General features: G+C 40.9%; 1 protein-coding gene and 1 pseudogene across 1 annotated transcript in view; both read left to right on the top strand.

The window, feature by feature from the left end:
- The window catches only part of LOC134757705 (vomeronasal type-2 receptor 26-like), a 51,265-nt gene that overhangs the window by 10,517 nt on the left and 17,130 nt on the right, over positions 1–23,618 (top strand).
- LOC101124101 (complex I intermediate-associated protein 30, mitochondrial-like) lies at positions 13,545–15,431 on the top strand (annotated as a pseudogene).

Below are 23,618 nucleotides of genomic sequence, written 5' to 3'. Positions count from 1 at the left end.
CTGGGGGCATTTAGCCCATTCACGCATAAGGTTAATATTGTTGTGTGTGAATTTGATCCTGTCATCATGATGCTGGCTGGTTAATTTTGCAGACTTGTTAATCTAGTTGCTTCATGGTGTCGTTGGTCTGTGTACTTCAGGGTGTTTTTGTAGTTTTGAAGAGCACTTGTCAAGTTTTTTTATCAAATGTCCTTCAATTTGAATTTGATTTTTTTTCATGTGGACAGAAGGATTAAGATCTAGTATTTGACAGTACAGTAGAACTATAGCTAACAATATTTTGTGGTATAGTTGCTGGGGAAGAGGAATTGGAATGTTCCCAACATAAAGATGGGTGAAGGTTTGGGGTGAGGGAGTCCCAGTTGCCCTGGTTTATTAGTATACATTGTATGCATGTATCAAAATACTGCATGTACCAACAAAATATGTGTAAGTATTATGTAATGATAAAGTCTGTGTCAGGGGTCTCTGTACACTTATGGCTGAGGGCTGGGCTTCGCATGCATGAGGCAAGATCACCAGACATTTACCAAATAGCAGTGATATGTTTTATTATTCCTCACTCTCCAAACTTGTTAACACACAGCAGTGACTATGAACAGTTCCTTAACACCCTTGGCATCCAGCTGAGTCACTGAATGTAGCCAGACAAAAACAGACACGTCACAGACAGTGGAGAAAGAGGAGAAGAAGGCCCCCTGACTTCTCATCCAAAAAATGGAGGCCTAACACAAATGGAAAATTGTCTTTAAATTGCTGAAGAATAAAAAATACTTAATGCTATATCCTATGAAAATATCCTTTAAATATGAGGATAAAAATCAAGGTAATCTTAGAAACATGCCAAGCTATGAGAATTTTTATTGCCTACAACCTACATGACAACCGGTTCTAAAGGAACTCCTTCAGTCTTCAGGAATCATAGTGCAGGTCCAGGGATGAACCTGAGAAGCAGTAAAGGAGTATATATAAAAGACAACATTTTCTTTCCTGATGGAATTGCTTTAAAACACTACCGACTCTTTAAAGAACAATAACCCCACAGGCAGTTTTTATACTGCAGGCAAAAGTAAAAATTATAAGAATTGCGCAAAGAAGGATATGGGGTAAATGGAATCAGTTATACACTCTTGGTTTTCTCCTCACTGAGACTGAAGAGGAAATTAATGAATTTTACAATATGTGAAGCCAGAAAATTAACTTTCCCCTCAGGGCTTAGTATAAGGTAGCGCCCCCGTCCCCACCCCGTAGTAGAAGTTAGAGAAGGATATTAACAGCCTGTGCTCCTTCTGTGCTCCATGAGCCTTATCTATACTCCCCAGTTTCACATTCCTTAGAGCTCTGTGAATTCTTGCTTACCTCCCCAGCACAGCTGCAAGGTCATAAGATTGATAAGTATATATTACACAACCATGTATTCCCAAGGATGTAAGACGTGGAGTAACAACTGCCTTTCTTCTCGCTTCTGTAAGTACGCTTCCTGCATCACGTAATTCCCACCACTGACTGTTTAAAAGGTGGCTGCTCTCTTTGTTCGGGGCTCAGACTTTCCTGGATGCTAGTCCTACTGAGCCAGGTGATCACCTTAATAAAGGCTCTCCTGAACTCTGTTCAGTCTTTCCCATCTCTGATTGTCCCGCTACAAGACAGTTACCAAATCCTCCATCCGCATAACTCCATCAGCAAACCCTGCATTTACCTTCGGGGACAATGTGGTACTTTCCCTACATTTTTCTCCCTGTCTCATCCTTTCATCTATTTATTGCATATCTTAAAGTAGATGTTTTTCACCAACTACACACTGGTATCTGGTATTAATGAGGATGTCAGTAAATAATATTGGCACCACAGAAAATAAGAGTATGTCTGTTCTTTGTCTTCCCAAATACTAATCTGTAAATTTCTTTAGGTTGTGACTTGAGGTCATCATAATCATTACCTTCTTCCCAATCCTGATTCAAACCTTGACCCATAGTAGGTGCTTAATACGTAAACATATGAAGGAATAAAGAATGGATGCATATTCTAAGTTAATAAATAATCAGGAACAAATACATGGAAGGATCAGTACTGCCAGTTTAAACACACACAAACTGCGCTTCAAACATCTTGCACTATTTGCCAATAAACACAGTCTGGAGCCAAAGTTCAAGTTGGAATTTTCTGTTATAAATCATTTTATCATAATTGTTTTACAGTCATAATTGTTTTACAGAGCTTGGTCTTGGGCTATTGTTGTTACTTTATTTTTTAATTTAGTTTTTCCAGTATTTTCTTGTATCTCTACAATGTTTTAAGCATCAGCTAAGTCAGTGTAAAACAGTAAAAATTGGGAAAAAAATTGACATGATCTTCAAAATCATGGAGTATACAGTAAAATAAACGAACCTGACAGTAAATAAGCAAATAGAAATACAGCACAGTATTAATACATTGTGACACTGTAATATTAGAATATTTTGATAATACTGTTACTACCACATCACCTGAGACATTTGGAGGCAGTTTTATACAATTTTGATAGTTTTGGTAAGTTTTGATTTAAGCAATAATCTATCATGAGAAAAAGTTCACACTTACTGCCCAGGGTTACTCAATGCTAGAGGCTTCATGTGGAGCTTCTGAAATTATGTATGGGAGACCCATGGAGCTGTCAATTGGGAACAAAATGCCCCACATCATGATTACTATCCTCAATAGAAAAACCACGTTGGGTTTCAAATATCAGTGTCACACCCACATTTCCTCTGAAATTCAGGTGCTGGTTTACAGCTAAGATGCTTTCCACATGAGCATATTAATGTTGGGGTCCTCAGTTTTGGGGATGTAGCCAGGATTTACTTAATTGAAGGCTGAGGATTTCCTGGGGAAATACCAGAAACATTGTCTTGTATATGACACAGTAGATTGGAACAAGATTTTCTAATATGCATAGTTTAGGGAATCGCATTTTAACTCTGTCCCTAAAACACAGTCATTCAGCCGTCAGAAAGTGGTCCACACTGACATTCCATTATTAACTCACCTTGACCTTGGAATTCAAGGATGACTTGGGGAAGAGCTGAATGGGAAGGTGGGAGGTGTTGACTCTCTAAACCTGCTTTCTTACGTTTAACTTCTATCCATGGTGAACAATCCCAGGGAACAACAGATTGGACCCAACTAGGATCTCCCTTGGAGTGGATCAGACTGATGATTTCCACTATCCAAACGGTTCCTGAATAAAAAAGAAGAAGGTGTCACCTACTTCAATGTGACATTGACCCCACCACTACATCTTAAAGACACTGTGTTATTTCAGCAATAATGCCCCTGCCCATCTATCCAACTGGTGTTTTCATTCCTCATCTTAGTCTTAAGTGCATTCAACTGATGCTTTATTCTAGAGGTACTCTGTTCCTTTCACGTTTATGTGGCCATCTTTACCCTGTTTTGTCATAATACTCTTTTAAAAAAACAACTTTTAAAATGTTAAATTGTGGTAAAATACAAACAAACAATTGACTGGCTTAACCATTTGTAAGTGTCCAGTTCAGTAAATATGCACATTATCATGCAACCATCACCACCATCCATCTCCAGAATGTTTTTCTCTTTGCAAAATTGAAACTCCGTAAACATTAAAAAGCAACTCTTTTTATTCTCTTCCCATCAGCTCCTTGCAACCACCACACTACTTTCCTTCTCTATAAATATTTATATACCAGGTACCTCCTATGACTGGATCACACAGTATTTATCCTTTCATGCCTGACTTTTACTTAGTATAGTGCCCTCAAGGTCCATCCATGTGGTACCATGTATTAGAACTTCCTCTCTTTTAAGGGCGACTAATATTCCATTGTTTGTATAGAGCACATTCTGTTTATCTGTTCATCCTTCGATGGACACGTGGTCTGCTTCCACCTTTGGGCTGTTGGATGCCCTAATATTCTTGCTCCCACTGCTCAATATCATTTTATTTATTTTTTATTTTTTTATTTTATTTTTATTTTTTGAGACAGAGTCTCGCTCTGTCACCCAGGCTGGAGTGCAGTGGCACTATCTCGGCTCACTGCAAGCTCTGCCTCCCGGGTTCACGCCATTCTCCTGCCTCAGCCTTCCGAGTAGCTGGGACTACAGGTGCCCACCACCACGCGCAGCTAATTTTTTGTATTTTTTTTAGTAGAGACGGGGTTTCACGGCGTTAGCCAGGATGGTCTCGATCTCCTGACCTCCTGATTCGCCTGCCTTGGCCTCCCAAAATGCTGGGATTACAGGCGTGAGCCACCGCGCCCAGCCTCAATATCATTTTAAAAAGAGCAAAACTGTCATGTGCAGCCAACATGGAGGGAACTGGAAGAAATTATGTTAAGTGAAATAAGCTCAGCCCAGTAAAACAATGGCACCAAATAGTCTTAATACACAGAATAGACCATTGAACCACTGCACACATGCACTTGCTAAATATTACAATATTTTCACTCCCATTTTCCCACCTCTCATATTCTTTCTCTAGTTACACTGTAGTATCCATTACACTCGATAATTCCAGCTTCCCTGTATGTGCTTCTCCACCAGCGATCTCTGCCTCAATGCATGACACCAACACATGTCTACTATTCTTTGCCTGAAACCTCAGGCATATGTATGTGCCTTCTTCCTCATCCATGCCTAATATATGGTTCTCAGCTGGGGTAAACTGTGCCCACCTCAAGGGAAAATTAACAGTGACTGCAGACATTTTGAGTTATCACACTTGAGTATGCTACTGACTCCAGTGGGCAGGGGCCAGGGATGCAGCTAAACATCCTACAATGCACAGGACAGCCCTCTTCCCTCTGAAAATGTATTATGTGGCCCACAATATCTGTAGTGTAATAGATCGAAACACTGCCATCTGGCAAATACCTTCTCCTCGACCAGACTTGACTTAGGCTTCCCTGAGCCCTCTTCCTGACTAGGCCTGGACTTTGGACATCTGTGTTGAAACTGTGTTGCACCCAGTTTCAACAAGGGTAATGAGAATCCCCCCATCCTTGATACCTGATCAGATTTCCCATGTTCCACTCTCAATGTCTAAATCTTTGGCCTGCCTTTAGCAAGGATTCTGCTCCTGATACCTAATCAAGTTGCTCTTTGTAATTTCCCACCCACTGACCGCCTTACTTTGATAATTGTCTACAAAAAACCAACTATCATTGCTATATTTAGAGTTGAGTTGGGTCTCTCTCCCCTGTTGCAATTGTCTTGAATATTCTTCCTCACCATTTACCCAAGTGTCAGAATATTTTTTCTTTTACATCTAACAGTCTCACATTCACGCTCAGCATCTAAGGATAAATGTTTATTTTTTCACCGAAATTCAATAATCAGTCCCTTCTAACCATCCTGCATGATCACTTAAATCTGCCGTAGCTTCTGTGGGATCTCATGTCTCTCTCTGTCTCTACAATGCCCCAGTAATCACATTCATTTGCATTATGTTTAATTGTCTGGTTTAATCCGTCTCTCTGAGTAGAAGCTTTGTTAAAACACCACACTATCGGCGCCTGTAGTCCCAGCTACTTGGGAGGCTGAGGCAGGAGAATGGTGTGAATCCGGGAGGCGGAGCTTGCAGTGAGCTGAGATCGTGCCACTGCACTCCAGCCTGGGTGACGGAGCGAGACTCCGTCTCAAAACAAACAAACGAACAAACAAAAAAACCCCACACTATCCACCAAAGCATACCCAAGCGCAGGGCATGAAGAAGGCACTCCATCAGTATCTTCACCCCATCCCTTCCTGAGTTTCAGGTCCCACTTCCTTACCTGACTTTGGGTAAGAAAGTGTAATGACATCTTCATCCCGCAACACAACTTCATCTTGCAAACGTCTCAGGTCTGTAAAATTATTGCTGGGAAAAGGAATCCCTTCAATCCAGATAGATTCACCAGCCATCTAAAAAAAACACCACAGCCTTCCCAGGTTCGTATTCGCTGCACCTGTGCAATCTTAGAGGTACCACTTTTCTTGTTCTGCGACAGGTTAAGATGCAAAGGATGGAGAGATTGGGACAGAGCAGCCCAAGTTCATTTTGATACAGCTCCGATGACTGGACGATTACCAGGCTTTTTGGTCTGGTGCTGATAGGATTAACGACATGGACACATGTGGAGTAGTTTTAAGGAGTGAAAAGTTTAATAGGCAAGTAAGAAGGAAGAAAGAAGAGAACAGCTCCCCCATACTGAGACATGGGAAAGGAACAGAGATAGACCCTGCGTGCAACAGAAAGACAGTCCCTTATATCGGGAGGCTGGAGGAGGCGGTATCTGGTTTGCATAGGGCCCAAAGGATTGGCTTGACCAGGTGTGTTATTCATGTAGCCTGGGAGAAACCAGGCCCTCCCACCATAGCCTTTTAATATGCAAATGTGGGTTGCCGTGATGGTTTGAACACATGGTGTTACTTGGAGGTGGCCTTCACACTTTGCACAGGTGGTAACAAGGAGAAGACGGTGGGAATCACCATGTTGAGTGGACCCAGTTTCTAGTGGCCAGCATTTGCATATCAAAGCTTGTCAGCCCAGCCCTTGAAGCCGCCTTTTTGGTTAGAAAAGAGATTGCTTGGGGGTCATTTCTTATTACAGGAAAATTTTCACCAAGAACCTTTACCCTTACTGTATGCCTAAAATGATTTCTTAATAACTCCTGTAATATCCCCCCCTCAAAGAGAAGTAAACCTAACTGCTGTTAGGGGGTGTTAGATGATGATTCTTTCTGGCTACTGTCTGCTGAAAAGGGGCGTGTGGTGGCGGGGGACAGCAATTGGGCCTTCTCCTGTGGTTGATCTAAGGTTCTCAGAAGAATGGCATGTCTGTGTGTGGCTCTGCTCACAGCACCATTTAAAGTGTAATTGCTTCTATTAAACTTTATTTAATGTTTTATTAAATAAAACATTATTTAATAAAATATTAAAATATTAAACTTTATTTGATTTAAGGTGAAAAATATAAATTTTACAAGAAGATTTAAAATGTAGGGTTAGGATACAATTATTAAAATTACCACCGTTAGTGGGGGGCCCTATTAGACCATAACTGACAGTAGAGTTTGACACCTTTTAGTTACACCAATGGATTGCAATACTGGCTTGCCTCCACTAGATGTCGGTGTACATTACCAGAAACGTTAATATAGCGGTAACTTTTTCCTAGAGAAAAGGGGACATTTCCCCCTTAATCTGCCGTTAGAGAATAACTTTAGGCCTAGGCCATTTTTACAACTTGCAATATGATTGGGAGAAATACATTATTGGGTGGCTAAAATAACTTTAGCGTTAATTTTGACAATTCCTTTCCTTTAATTATTAAATTCTTTTATGACTTTTATATACCTTCTTACAACACCTTTAAACTTTTTGATTTGTCCTAAACATCCTTTCTTTAAACAACCAGTTATTTCCCTTTAGTACGAGAATTTACCATACAAAATCCTTCCGTATATAAAATCTCTTCCTTTATAACCTTTTCATAGTGTGTATTATATTACCAACCTTTAGTAAAAAGTCTTTTCAAACTTAGTGATAGTATAACTTTCATGCTTCTTATCCATAACTATTAGTCCTGCTATAAGCAAAACAACCTTGACTAAATTTTTCCTGCAATTATTAATCCTGTTATAAGGATGATAATCAGGCAAAATATTACAGCAATTAGAATTTTACAACCAGAATTCCACATTGTGAGTGCCACAGTGTTTAGTTCTATTGCAAACAGTAGCTCGACTAGAACAATTTTCACAAGAGTGGCATAGTAAATAATTTTCATTTAAAACTTTACTTGCCAAGACATAACGTGTCCCTTTGGGGATTTACAAAGTTACAAATATGATTCTATGAGTAATTAAATCTCTCTGCAAATATGCATTAAAAAGAAGTTCTAATATTTGGCAGTGAACTTTGAGAGGAAAGTTTAGAAATAATAAGAAGTATTTGATAAGGTAGGAGTGGGACTGAGTAAGATGCGTAGCCCTCACTCGGTTACTTATCTTTTATGATTTTCAGTTTAAGATCTTCTACTTTTTTTTTTTTTTTTTTTTTTGTGAGACGGAGTTTTGTTCTGTCGCCCAGGCTGGAGTGCAGTGGTGTGATCTTGGCTCACTGCAACCTCCGCCTCCCGGGTTCAAGCGATTCTCCTGCCTCAGCCTCCTGAGTAGCTGGGACTACAGGCGCCCACCACCGCACCCGGCTAATTTGAATTAGTTTTTGTATTTTTAGTAGAAACAGGGTTTCACCATGTTAGCCACGCTGGTCTCGATCTCCTGACCTCGTAATCCGCCCGCCTCAGCCTCCCAAAGTGCTGGGATTACAGGCGTGAGCCACCGCGCCCGGCCAAGATCTTCTATTTCTTCACACTGATATTGAGGACATTCCTCTGGACTGTCAGGGGTTGCTTCCTCAGCTTTGCAAGCTTTGGCTTGATCGTGATGTATTCACAAGTTGATTCCTGTAACTTTTACTGCCCAAGGGGGTTGAGAGAACAACAGTGTAGGGCCCTTCCTAGCTTGGCTTAGGGAAGGTGACAGAGGTGAGAGTTTTACTAATACCAAATTTCTTGGGTTAAATAGAGGTGGTTCCTGCTGGAAGTGAGCTAGAGAGGTTACATGCTTAACCAATTTAGAGGTTTCCTGCCTGAAAACAATTTCTGAGCACATGGATAAGTTTTATCCTTTCCCAAGTGAAAAGCTTGGTGAAGGATTTTAAGAACTTTTCATTGGCTGGAGGCTGGCAAATAGAGTTTGCCATCCTGACTGTAGCCATCCTGAGGGCTGAAAAGTATGCCCTAGAGAAGTAGTCTATTCTATTTTTGTAGGGGAATACTGAGGTTTAATTTCTCTTACAGAGTCTTTTTAGATTAGAAGGGGCTTGAAGTGTGTTAATACCTTGAAGCTTTCATGCCTTTGACTTAGCTGCCTGATCAGCTAATTTATTTCCTTCGGCTACCTTGTTTCCTTTTAATGTTCCTTAAAATGCATCCTTGCTATTTTTTTGTGGAAGAAAAACTGAGGATAATAACCTGCTAATTTCCTGGTGATATTTTATAGGAGATCCATTAGTGGTAAGAAAATGTGTTTCCTTTTAAATGGCCCCAGCATGAGCATGGAGAGCTATGAAAGCATACTTGGAGTTAGTGTAAATGTTAGCTGCCTTTCCCTTGCTTAATTTAGGTGCTCTTGTAAGAGCCATTAGCTCAGTTAATTGAGCGTTTGTGCCTGGGGAGAGTGACTACTGCTTATCCTGCCTTATGTACATCTTGCTTTACCGGCTGTCAGCTAAGAGCTCCCCCTAGAGGACCGTGATTCTGCTACATTATGTGGGCTGTAAACAGTTAAATTATTTCCTAGGGTTAACTTGGAGGCTTTTCTGACTAGTAGAGCTATCATGACAATGGCTTGCAAGCGTGTGTCCACTAAGGTTGAGAAAAAGATTGGATTAGCCTTTTTCCTGAGATGCCCCTTACGGTCATGCTCTGGGGAGAGGGGAGATCTGGATTAGAGAGGAGAAGACAGAGAGAGACTAGCTCTAGTGTTTGGAAGGAGGTTTACTTTCCTTCCTTTAATTTCCAGAATCATCCGGAGCTCCTGTGCTATAATGGCAGTTTGAACCGCTGGAGCTGAGATTTGAGTCCCGGGACCCATCAGTCCTGCTGGACCGTCTGTGAAACTGGTCCTGAACCCAGTGACCTCTGCCTCTGGGGGCAATTCCATCTCCAGTGGTTTTTGCCACAGGCTGGACAGGGTCGAGGTTGCTTTGTCTTGCTGCCTGGGCAATCCTTAAAATGCCCTGGCCTGCCACATCAATAGCAACTAGCAGATGCACCTTGGGGATTCTGGATGTTGCAAGCCTGCAAAGCTGCTGCTAGAGCCTCTGTCCTTCTCCCGAGCTTGCTCTCTTTCTTTTAGGCATCCTTCTCCTGGTCCATATTATTAAAGACCGAAGTGGCCACTTTCAGGAGGCTCTCTAAGGTGCCGTCTGGTCCTGTACCTTGCCTTTGTAGTTTCCTTCTACTATCAGGAGCTGCCTTGTGTAATAAACTTGCCCTTCAGGATGAGCTGTTCCTCAACTGAATTAGGGGATAAGGAGGTGTACTCTATTAGTGCCTCTCTTAGCCTTTCCATAAAGGCTACAGGAGTCTTATCTGGCTTTTGGTCCATTATAGACAGTTTAGAGTATGATACCTTGTTTTAACCTGAATTGACTCTCCCTTAGCTGAGAGAGCCAGACAGACTCCATCTTGGCTCCTTCACATACAGCCCCTTACCCACCCTCTTCCTCAAGGACTTAACTTGTGCAAGCTGACTCCCAGCACATCCAAGAGTGCAATTAACTGATAAGATACTGTAGCAAGCTATATCCACAGTTCCTAGGAATTTGCCCAGTTGATAGCACCCAGAGCCCCCCGCGTTTGTGTCCAGTTGATAACACCCAAAGCCCCGCGTCTATCACCTTGTGATGGATTTAAAGCCCCTGCACCTGGAACCGTTTGCTTTCCTGTAACGATTTATCCTTTTTACTTTTTGCCTGCTTTATTTCTGTAAGATTGTTTTAACTAGACTCCCCCCACTCCCCTTTCTAAACCAAAGTGTAAAAGAAAATCTAACCCCTTCTTCAGGGCCGAGAGAATCTTGAGCACTAGCCGTCTCTCGGTCTCTGGCTAATAAAGGACTCCTGAATTCATCTCAGCGTATGGTGTTTCTCTGTAACTTGCTCGGTTACAACAAGAATAATTGAGGCCGGGCGCAGTGGCTCACGCCTGTAATCCCAGCACTTTGGTAGGCCGAGGCAGGCAGATAACGAGGTCAAGGGATCGAGACCACCCTGGCTAACGCGGTGAAACCCCGTCTCTACTAAAAATACAAAAAATTGGCCGGGCATGGTAGCAGGTGCCTGTAGTCCCAGCTACTTGGGAGGCTGAGGCAGGAGAATGGCGTGAACCCAGGAGGTGGAGCTTGCAGTGAGCCGAGATGGCACCACGGCACTCCAGCCTGGGCGACAGAGCGAGACTCCGTCTCAAAAAAAAAAAGAGTAATTGAGAGGTTGGCCTTGGTTTTCTAAAATGCATATTACAAAGTGCTTTGTCTTCCACTTATCCCCCTGAGTTAATGGGGTACCATTAGGACCCAAAATTCCGTTGATATCTAAAGTTTATTTTGCTGTACAACTCTGGTTTTTGTGGGTTTTTTTTTCTTTTTTTTTTTTTCTAGAGTTTTACTTGCTTCTAACACAAAAAAGGCCAGGTTTTCCTTCAGGCAACTCCTTTATGGAGTTTGAGCTTGCCTCCAACAGGAAAGATGAGGTTTTTTGCCCTGCTCCCCTAATGGTAGAGAGCAGGCTTCAACCTGTGACCCATCATCCCTAGATAAGTAACTGAGTTGGGGATTGTCTTGGCCAAAGAGAAGAGTAGCAACCAGCTGGTCTTAATTTCTTGTTACCATCAGAGCACTCCATAATCATATAAGTTGTGTGATCATTTGTTTTGCTTAAATGTTTTTTGTTGTTGTTGTTTGTTTCTGTTTTTGTTGCTGTTTTGCTTTTTTTCCCCATTGGGTTTTATCAACTCTACCTTTTTTTTTTTTTTTTATTGAGCAAAGGTTTTTTCTTCTCAGCTGACTGACTTCTGTTTTCTTCTTTTACTTCTGCTGTCTCTCCTTTCTCTTGCACCCTCTGCTGCATGAGGAACATGACATAGTTTATAATAGTCTGAGGTTCCTTAAAGAAAATGGAGAAGGTGCAACTCCCTTGGGGGAGACACCTGTTTTTCCTTATCAAACCCCAAGAGTGTAAACAGAAAAGTTCATCTCAGCTCTTAAACTGCTTGCTTTTGTATTGTGTTACCTGATTTATTGACTAAAATAGTTATCACAACAAAGTCTACTCTTTGGGTTTTAAAGAAGTGTATAGTTTAGACAGTTAGAAATGTCATTGTTTACAAAATTTTTTTTCTAAGTGCACTGTAAAAACATCACATGGTCTAGCCTCATAATTCTCCCTTTTTGGAAACCCACCATTCAGTGTGGGTTTCTGCCCAGAGCTCAGAGAGCCAGTTAAAGGATAATCCCTATCTAAATAAAATTGGTCTCCTTATACCATCCTATGATAAATTTTTGTAATTTTATGTTTGATTTGGCATCCCTCTTTAATCTCCTTCTAGCACACCAGACTCTTTCTTTCCATACTTTATAATGCAAATTTTTCTATTTGATTTTCACCTGAGTTGTTTCCTTTAATATGCAAATTTAAGGCTATTTCACTGACAACTGCCTAGGGTTGTGAAACAGGTTACCAAGAATCTGAAAATCCATGATAGCAAAAAAGAAGGTTTTTGTGAATTGGTGAAGATGTACTTCTTTCTGCATGTCTAATATATCTTGTGTATTTATGTGTTATGTAAACAATGTTTCACTAATGAAAATATATAAAAGAACTCTGATTAATTGGCTTAAAAAATGTACATCAAATTATCAGAAAAAGAAAAGACTACTCAAATGCTTTTTCAAGTTTATGTGACTTAAGTAAAATCTTTAATAAATAAGCTAGCTTTAAAATTATTAAAGTAATATTAGAAATGTCTTAAGAATTGCCAGCATACATTTTTGTTTGCATTTTTTTTTTTTTTTTGAGATGTAGTCTCGCTCTGTTTCCCAGGCTGGATTTGTAGTGGCGTGTTCTCTGCTCAGTGCAAGCTCCGCCTCCTGGGTTCACACCATTCTCCTGCCTCAGCCTCCCGAGTAGCTGGGACTACAGGTGCCTGCCAACACACCTGGCTAATTTTTTGTATCTTTTTTTTAATGGAGACGGGGTTTCTCCGTGTTAGCCAGGATGGTCTCTATCTCCTGACCTTGTGATCCGCCCACCTTGGCCTCCCAAAGTGCTGGGATTACAGGTGTGAGCCACCATGCCTGGCCCTTTGTTTGCATTTATGAATCAAACAATTTCATACTTATCCCTGCCAAATACTATAAGGTGTCAAAACTTGACATAGGGGTTGCAAAAGCATAAACACAGCCAAAACAGAATGACCTTTGCTTGTGTAATCTTTAATAAATAAGACATTGATATTGGTTTAATAAAAATAGCTCCATCTTGAATTTAGTAACATTACCGTAACTTCTAATCTTGTGGCTTTAGGTGGTCTAGTCCACAGGCGGTAAGGAAGTTGGTTTTGGGAAAGGACTGTTATCATCTTTGTTTCAAAGCTAAATATAAAGTGAGTTCCTCCCAAAGTTTGTTTGGCCTATGCCCAGGAATGAACAAGGACAGTGTGGAGGTTAGAATCAAGATGGAGTCAGTTAGGTCAGATCTTTGTTATTGTCTCAGTTATGGTGGTTTCATAATTTTAAATGATGCCTATCACAGTTTCATCAACAATGTAGGTAAGTGATTAACATAAGATAATTAGGTAAATGTAATGGGATGAATACTTGTAGATAAAATTGTCATAATTTAAAATCTAAATTACTATTAAATAATAGATATTTTATTATTTGGGTATTTTTCAACAAAATATATTGTAGGAAAACATTATTTCTAAAAACAGGTGTGTGCTTTTTAAAAAGGTATACACTCTTTTGTCTAATTCAAAGCTTATGTAAAGGTTTTATATAAAACAAGGTAAAAGGAACCAGGAAATAAGAGAGATGTAAAGAAAGTTAAAGAAATAAAGAGGTTTTTCTCTCCAGCGTGGGGAACGTCCAGCCTGTGGAAGTCAGGCAGTGAGTGCCGGAGGCAAACCCCGAGGCAGAAGAGTTTTGCTACTCACTACCTGTGTGACCTTCTGTAAATTAGTCTTGGAACATCCATTTCCTCATCTCTATAATTGAAATGATAATAGTACCTCTCTCAGGGTTGTTGTGAGCCGTCAATGAAAATACACTTAGAGCAGCTTCTGGCATTTGGCAGAATTGGGCTATTTGCTGAAGCTTCTTGGTAGCCCTTGGTAGCCCAGGAAGAAACTTACATTTTGATTTTTTCGTACCATGGCTTTGGTTCACAAATTGCTGCATGGCACTTATATTCTCAGAAAATGCTCTAAGACAGCTGCTGCCTTGCATTCATTTTTGGGTATTCACTTTGCACACCACTCCAATAGTCTTCAGAAACCAGTGGCTTCTCCTGGCAAAGCCTCCTCACAGAGGAATACTGAAGGGGGTTGCCAAGGACATCACCAGAAAGAAGTTGCTTTGGATATAACTTCTCCTGAGGAGAAACCTGAAGTTAGTTTCAATAAAGCAATTAGAGATGAAATAAAGGACCATTTTAGGCATTTGAAGGATGAAATTGTGGATCATTGGATAGGACCCAAAGGCTGCCCTCTGCATGAGGTCTTGCTGGAACAAGCCAAGGTTGACAGTTCTGGGGGAAAGAAGACTTGGATAAGTAGATAGTGACTTCCGAAAAGATGATTGGAGGCAGAAGTGAAGTATTTTTGAAAATGGGCAAGAATAACCAAAGTGCACTGCTATATGGAACTCTGAGCTCTGAGGTGCCTCAGGATGGGGAGACTACCTGAAGTGGGTACTGTGCAATGATATCCAGGATTCCAGGGGGTGCTTTTGAGAGGAAGATGTCTTATGATTGGTCCCAGTTCAGTACTCTGTATCTCCATGTATGTGGGGATGGTTGGCCTTGGATGATGAATATCAGGGAGGACACAGATATAATCCAGAGGAAAAACAGATGTATAGTTACTTAATGTTCACCCGTGGGGACTCCTACTGGCAGGAGGTCAAGATCCCTTTTTCCAAATTTTTTTTTCCCTAATCAAGGAAGAGTACAGGATGTTCAGAGTCAGCTTCTGCTTGACAAGATCTCTTCTATAGCATTCACCTTGGCTGATAAAGTGGGTGGTCCATTCTTCCTGGAGATAGATTTTACTGGAGTGCTTACTGTTCCAGCCCACACAGAATTTGCCTATGAAAATTCTCCAGAGCTTAACCCAAGAATTTAAAAATAAAGATCATGTGGTAGTTTTCTTTTACTAAACTAAGGGTACTAGTATGTACAATGATATAAACAAAATAAAATATTTATTTAAGGGCATCCCCCCAAAAAAAGAAAGAGGTTTTTTTTTTGTAAGACAGCTTAAAGAGAAATAATTTTATATGAGAAAGAATCTTGTATGGTAAATTTAGTCCTAGAATAAAATGACTAGTTGTTTAAGAAAAAGTGATATTTAGAACAAACCAGAAAATCCAAGCATGTCATGAATGGTCTGTATAAGTCACTATAAGAAGATTATTAAACAAGCAAAACAAAAACTTTTATATGATCAAGTTGTCTATAAAGAGAAATGATAATAGTGTTTCTGTAGATTGGGTTTGATGTAAGAAAACACTTATACACTAAAGAATTGGTTAGAACAATGAAATTTTCTTAAGGGGTTGATTTACTCAATAAATTATAAGAGATTTTATTTTTTAATTTTTAACCCAAAATTCAACTTTTATTGCATCTCACTGGTTTTGGTTTTCTCTCCCTTTTTAAAAGGCACAAAATAGTAACACTCTCTTTCAACTCATTTTCAGGTCATATAAGTTTGTTTTCCTTGGGTTCCAGTTTTTTGTTGTTGTTGTTGCCTGATGCTAACAGTGTTTCCTCAAAGGTCTAAAGGAAATGTTTCCTTTGAACATAATATTCTGTGCACTGCAGAGGGTTTTTTTTTTTTTTTTTTTTTTTGCCTTTTGGTAACCTGCCTAGAAGATTTTATGTTTTATTGCTTAGAAAAAACTGAGGTTAAAAAAATTTTTAATGAAGGTTATTACATTTGTTATCTTCCTGTATGTGCTTTTAAAGTCCTTGTGACATTGAGTTACAGGGCCTTGACTCCTGGGTCTAAAAATGACACCAAGCCCTACTAAATCTTAAATACTGAGAGCTTATATTGAATATATTGCATATATTTCAACCTTGGAGAATCTGACAATTATTTGCCTTGGGGTTGCTCTTCTCGAGGAGTATCTTAGTGGTGTTCTCTGTATTACCTGAATTTGAATGTTGGCCTGTCTTGCTAGGTTGGGGAAGTTCTCCTGGATAATATCCTGAAATGTGTTTTCCAACTTGGTTCCATTCTCCCTGTCACTTTCAGGTACACCAATCAACTGTAGTTTGGTCTTTTCACATAGTCTCATATTTCTTGGAGGCTTTGTTAGTTCCTTTTCATTCTTTTTTCTCTAATATTTTCTTCATGCCTTATTTTAGTAAGTTGATCTTCAATCTCTGATATCGTTTCTTTTGCGTGATCAATTTGGCTATTGATACTTGTGTATGACAAATGATGGCAACTCCTCTCCAGCAAGGGCACAAAACTGGATGGAGAATGAGATTGATGAATTGACAGAAGTAGGCAGATTTGCCCTGAGGGGTTCCCAGCTTGAAGGGATCCAAGATATTTCCCTTTCACAAGACAATCCCATTCTGTCAATGAATTAATCTGTTGGAGTTTGCTGGAGGTCCACAACAGACCCTGTTCGCAAGAAGATTTCTTTTCACTTCCCTCTTCTCCTGCAAGGGAAGACTTTAAGAGACCTGAATTGACGTGGAAAGGTGGTCTCATTTTCAACTCTCAAGCACAAAGTCTTTCTTCTCTTTGGTTTGCCTGCCAAAATGAAAATTCAAGGTTACCAAAAGCTTCAGTTCCAGTATATCTCCTTCTTATTCCACAGAAATTGTAGTTCATGGATATGAAGGCTCTAACAGCTAAGTATAATTTTGCCACCATGAAAAAGCCAATGAGAAGCCAATAAAAACAGGATTTCAGAAACACATAAGTACCTCCATTTCCAACTATGTGTCAAAAGCTTTCCTGATTAAGCTTGTTTGTTTGAGATTTCTCTAGCTGTAGCCAAAAATATCCTAAATTATTATCATTAGTATTCCTTTCATGAAATTGATGTGATCTGCTACCCTGACTCATACTAAGAGAAGAATCAAGAGAATTGTGAAAAGGAAAAGTGGTTTTGAACTTCGTTCTCCTGGAGATCCAACAATCTAACCTTAGAACTCTGCTTCCTCCAGTTTTCTCATTCCGTCTGCAGTGAGAGCTGCCCTGCTGGCTCCACTGCTACTTTGAATGCAGGCACTGCCTTGAGAGACATTTTGCTGACAGAAAGATGATAGGAGGGCTTTCAAACAATTCCTTCTGAAAGTTGACATTCAACTCATGTTTACTCTTTGGGTAACTTTATCCTGCAAATTCTGAGAGAACACCATCCTTCTAGGTCCAATTGGCCACAAAACAGGTTGCATGAGTCTCCATAGCAAAATGGAAATCCAAATGGAATCCAATTTCCATTTGGATTTCCATTTTGCACATAGTGAGTTTTCTCTGTCCATTTTGGGTTTGGATGGAGGAGGGGAAAAATGCTCAGACTTTCCCCAAGACAGTAGTATCAGACAATCCCCAGGAACAGATTGGAAGGGTCAGTGTGGGCAGGTGTTGAGTTCTCTAAGTCATCTAGAGCAAGGGCAGGCAAACCATGGCCCACAGGCTAAATATGGCTACAATTCCTCCTTTACATATTGCTAAATACGGCTACAACCGCTCCTTCACATATTGCTAAATACGGCTACAGCCGCTCCTTCACATATTGCTAAATGCGGCTACAACCGCTCCTTCACATATTGCTAAATGCGGCTACAACCGCTCCTTCACATATTGCTAAATGCGGCTACAACCGCTCCTTCACATATTGCTAAATGCGGCTACAACCGCTCCTTCACATATTGCTAAATGCGGCTACAACCGCTCCTTCACATATTGCTAAATGCGGCTACAACCGCTCCTTCACATATTGCTAAATGCGGCTACAACCGCTCCTTCACATATTGCTAAATGCGGCTACAACCGCTCCTTCACATATTGCTAAATGCGGCTACAACCGCTCCTTCACATATTGCTAAATGCGGCTACAACCGCTCCTTCACATATTGCTAAATGCGGCTACAGCCGCTCCTTCACATATTGCTAAATGCGGCTACAGCCGCTCCTTCACATATTGCTAAATGCGGCTACAGCCGCTCCTTCACATATTGCTAAATATGGCTACAGCTGCTCCTTTGCATATTGCTAAATATGGCTACAACTGCTCCTTTGCATATTGCTTACAGTGGCTTTCAATCTGCAAGAGAAGACTTGAATAGTTGCCACAGACACCTTCTGGTTTGCAAACTGTAAATATTTATTACCCTTTACAGAAAAGGTTTGCTGTCATATGTCTCACAAATCCAGTGCAGTCTGTAATTAGTTATAATGAAAAGATGACAATGCCCAGGTCACATTGTTCCTAAGGCCTGTTCTGTATTTCTCCCCATTTAGAATGAATTCCCTGCGGGCATTTTTGCACTCCAAATACATTACGTCACTGTTAAGCTTTCTCCTTCCATATATGCTTTGAACCCTGGGAACAGGCCACCTTTTCAGTTCAGTTCACAGTGGCTGTGTCTTCTGCTTCAGCCAAAACTTTCACTGTGGTCATGGCCTTCCAAGCTACAAGGCCAGCTAGCAGGATGGGCAAGCTACAAGGCCAGCCAGGACCAAGGTCCTGTTGGGTACCCTAAAATCTCATTCTGTTGTCACCTTTGCCCCCTCATCCAAGTGACCATCTCTGGAATCTAGTTGGAAACATCTCCTTCCTCCCTAGACAAAGACCCATAGTCCTGGTATAATCATCATCCAGTGTAATGGAGGCTCTATCACTGTTTTCTACTGTGTCTTGAGCTATTTGGGCTTCTTGGTTCTGGGGACCTTTGCTGTAGTCTTCCTGGAAAGTAACCCACCTGACATCTTCAATGAAACCAAATGTCTCACCTTCAGCATGTTGGTGTTCTGCAGTATCTGGGTGGCTTTCCTCCTGAGTTATAGTAGCACTCAGGGAAAGGCCATGGTGGCTGTGGAGATTGTCTCCATCTTGACCTCCAGCACTGGGTTACATGGATGCATCTTGCTCCCAATTGCTACATGATTCTCCTTCACCCAGAAAGGAACAGTCTTCAATGCCTAAAGAAGAAGCTGAGAAACCATAAACAGAAGGACTATACTATATTTAGATTAAGAGGAGGGCCTATAATGCTTATTAGTGGTAGAGAATTTGTAAGCTAATTGTGTAAAGTGCTCCTGAAAAATCAATAAATATTAAACAACTTGTTTCAAAAAAAAATGAGATATTGGCAAGTTACTTACAGAAGCAAACCTGAATATCCAGTGAATAAGAAGATTCTGGGCTCATTGGAAGGTATTGAGTTGTCACAATTAATTTTTCACAGTAACAGATTTATCTTGTTATACTCTCCCCTCTTCCAGGATTCAACTTTCACTAGTCTTCAGTTTTAAAAAAGAAGATGCTAAGCCTAACTAGTAATCAAAAATGCAAATTAAAAAGCCACGAAATAGCATATTACTTTGCAGAATAAAAGAAAAACTTACAAATCTGTAATCACTAAATATTGACCAGGATGTAAAGCAACATGTACCTGCATACGCACACACACAGAACTAGATAAACTTCACTCCTGTTAAGGAATAATTTCCAGGAGGCATTGTTAAGTAAAACAAGCAAGTTATAAATGAAAGTACAGGGCGGGTGGAGCCAAGATGGCTGAATAGGAACAGCTCCAGTCTACAGCTCCCAGCATGAGTGACACAGAAGACAGGTGATTTCTGCATTTCCAACTGAGGTACTGGGTTCATCTCACTGGGGAGTGCCGGACAGTGGGTGCAGGACAGTGGGTGCAGTGCACTGTGCATGAGCTGAAGCAGGGCGAGGCATCGCCTCACCTGGGAAGCACAAGGGGTCAGGGAATTCCCTTTCCTAGTCAGAGAAAGGGGTGACAGATGGCATCTGGAAAATTGGGTCACTCCCACCCTAATACTGCACTTTTCCAATGGGCTTAACAAACGGCACACCAGGAGATTATATCCCACACATGGCTTGGAGGGTCCTACACCCACAGAGCCTCGCTCATTGCTAGCACAGCAGTCTGAGATCAAACTGCAAGGCAGCAGCGAGGCTGGGGGAGGGGCGCCCGCCATTGCCGGGGCTTGAGTAGGTAAATAAAGTGGCCAGGAAGCTCGAACTGGGTGGAGCCCACCACAGCTCAAGGAGGCCTGCCTGCCTCTGTAGGCTCCACCTGTTGGGGCAGGGCACAGACAAACAAAAGGCAGCAGTAACATCTGCAGACTTAAATGTCCCTGTCTGACAGCTTTGAAGAGAGTAGTGGTTCTCCCAGCACGCAGCTTGAGATCTGAGAACAGGCAGACTGCCTCCTCAAGTGGGTCCCTGACCCCTGAGTAGCCTAACTGGGAGGCACCCCCCAGTAGGGGCAGACTGACACCTCACACGGCTGGGTACTCCTCTGAGACAAAACTTCCAGAGGAATGATCAGGCAGCAGCATTTGCGGTTCACCAATATCCGCTGTTCTGCAGCCACCGCTGCTGATACCCAGGCAAACAGGGTCTGGAGTGGACCACCAGCAAACTCCAACAGACCTGCAGCTGAGGGTCCTGACTGTTAGAAGGAAAACTAACAAACAGAAAGGACATCCACACCAAAAACCCATCTGTACGTCACCATCATCAAAGACCAAAGGTAGATAAAACCACAAAGATGGGGAAAAAACAGAGCAGAAAAACCAGAAACTCTAAAAATCGGAGCGCCTCTCCTCCTCCAAAGGAATGCAGCTCCTCACCAGCAACGGAACAAAGCTGGATGGAGAATGACTTTGACAAGTTGAGAGAAGAAGGCTTCAGAAGATCAAACTACTCCAAGCTAAAGGAGGAAGTTCGAACCAATGGCAAAGAAGTTAAAAACCTTGAAAAAAAATTAGACGAATGGCTATCTAGAATAACCAATGCAGAGAAGTCCTTAAAGGACCTGATGGAGCTGAAAACCACGGCATGAGAACTACGTGACGAATGCACAAGCCTCAGTAGCTGATGCGATCAACTGGAAGAAAGGGTATCAGCAATGGAAGATGAAATTAATGAAATGAAGCGAGAAGAGAAGTTCAGAGAAAAAAGAGTAAAAAGAAATGAACAAAGCCTCCCAAGAAATATGGGACTATCTGAAAAGACCAAATCTACGTCTGATTGGTGTACCTGAAAGTGACGGGGAGAATGGAACCAAGTTGGAAAACACTCTGCAGGATATTATCCAGGAGAACTTCCCCAATCTAGCAAGCCAAGCCAACATTCAAATTCAGGAAATACAGAGAATGCCACAAAGATACTCCTTGAGAAGAGCAACTCCAAGACACATAATTGTCAGATTAACCAAAGTTGAAATGAAGGAAAAAATGTTAAGGGCAGCCAGAGAGAAAGGTCGGGTTACCCACAAAGGGAAGCCCATCAGACTAACAGCTGATCTCTCGGCAGAAACTCTACAAGCCAGAAGAGAGTGGGGGCCAATATTCAACATTCTTAAAGAAAAGAATTTTCAACCCAGAATTTCATATCCAGCCAAATTAAGCTTCATAAGTGAAAGAGAAATAAAATACTTTACAGACAAGCAAATGCTGAGAGATTTTGTCACCACCAGGCCTGCCCTAAAAGAGCTCCTGAAGGAAGCACTAAACATGGAAAGGAACAACTGGTAGCAGCCACTGCAAAAACAAGCCAAATTGTAAAGACCATCAAGGCTAGGAAGAAACTGCATCAACTAATGAGCAAAATAACCAGCTAACATCATAATGACAGGATCAAATTCACACATAACAATATTAACCTTAAATGTAAATGGGCTAAATGCTCCAATTAAAAGACACAGACTGGCAAATTGGATAGTCAAGATCCATTAGTGTGCTGTATTCAGGAAACTCATCTCACGTGCAGAGACACACATAGGCTCAAAATAAAGGGATGGAGGAAGATCTACCAAGCAAATGGAAATGTTGGCCTGGCTAGCTAGGTTGGGGGAGTTATCATGGATGATATCCTAAAATGTGTTTTCCAAATTGGTTCCGTTATCCCCATCTCTTTTGGGTACACTAGCCAGTCATAGACTTGTTCTCTTTACACAATCCCATATTTCTTGGAGGTTTGGTCATTCCTTTTCATTCTTTTTTTTTCTATCCTTGTCTACCTATCTTATTTCAGAAAGGCAGTCTTCAAGCTCTGAGATTCTTTCCTCTGCTTGGTCTATTCTGCTATTAATACTTGTGATTGCATTTTAACATTCTTCTATTGTGTTTTTCAGTTCTATCAGGCTGGTTACATTCTTCTCTACACTGGCTATTTTGTCTGTCAGCTCATGCAATGCTTTATCATGACTTTTTAGCTTCCTTGCATTGGGTTAAAACATGATACTTTAGCTCAGTGAAGTTTGTTTTTATCCGTATTCTGAAGTCTACTTCTGTCATTTCAGCCATCTCAGCCCAGTTTCAAACCCTTGCTGGAGAGGTGATGTGGTCATTTGGAGAAAAGAGGGCACTCTGACTTTTTGTGTTTTCACCATTCTTGTGCTGATTTTTTTCTCATCTTTGTGGGCTTATCTACCTTTAATATTTGAAGTTGCTGACCTTTGGATGAGTATTTTTTTCTTTTAATAATTTGGCCACTTTTCTATAGGGCTGCTGTGGTTTGCTGGGAGTCCTCTCCAGTCCCTAGTCATCTCAGATTTTCCAGTACCTGCAGGTATCACCAGTGAAGGCTGAGAAATAGCAAAGACGGAATTCTGCCCATTCCTCTGGGAGCTCTATATTTGTGTTTGTAACACAAAAAATAAATTCTTGGGGTGATGGATACCCCATTTATCCTGATGTGATTATTATGCACTGCATGCTTATATCAAAATATTTCATGTAACCCATAAACATATACACCTACTATGTACCCACAGAAATAAAAAAATAAAAATAAATGGTTATGTCAATGTAACTGATACATCACATTGGAAAAGTGAACAAAATAAAAAATTTAAAAATAATAATAAAATAATTTGTGCAAGATCAGATCATCACCAAATGGTAGAGATGTGATAAAATAGGCAGTCTGTGAACCACCCCACCCTTTCTTTGCAGAGATTGTGGTGCAGTGGGGTGGTCTATAGTCCAAGCCCAGGCAGACCTCCAGGCATCTAGAACACCCCACTCTATGCAGAGAACTTGGAGCCAAGGAGGTTTCCTATCTATCTCCATGGCTAGTCACACCTCTGGGTACATGGTTGACACTGGTGCTTGTGTCTGCTATCAGGAAGCCTGTACATGGGCCTGCCCATTCCAGACTTGTCCATCTTGGAATGCATGCTTTGAATTTTTAAATCTGTAATGTCTTATTTTCCATTTTGGTTAGGGATCATTGCTGAAGAGCTAGTGTAATCTTTCAGTGGTGTCACAACATTCAGATTTTTCATGATGCCAGAAATCTTACAATGGCTTCTTCTCATCTGGAGATGTTGGCATTCCTAATTTTTGTAATTATTTTCATGCAGACAAGATTCTTATATATATATATATATATATATATATATATATATTTTTTTTTCTTTTTCCTTTGCCCTGTCTCCCTAGAAGGTGTGAGCATGCAGTATGTTTGGTACCATCTTTTGGCTTTGCTTTTATAGCCCTATGGACTTCTCATGGCTGGCTTTATATTGAGCTATTGTGCAGT

This window comes from Gorilla gorilla, chromosome 20 (genome assembly GCF_029281585.2).
Source record: "Gorilla gorilla gorilla isolate KB3781 chromosome 20, NHGRI_mGorGor1-v2.1_pri, whole genome shotgun sequence".
NCBI classification, from domain to species: Eukaryota; Metazoa; Chordata; class Mammalia; order Primates; family Hominidae; genus Gorilla; species Gorilla gorilla.
This window is presented reverse-complemented; position numbering and strand designations above follow the sequence as displayed.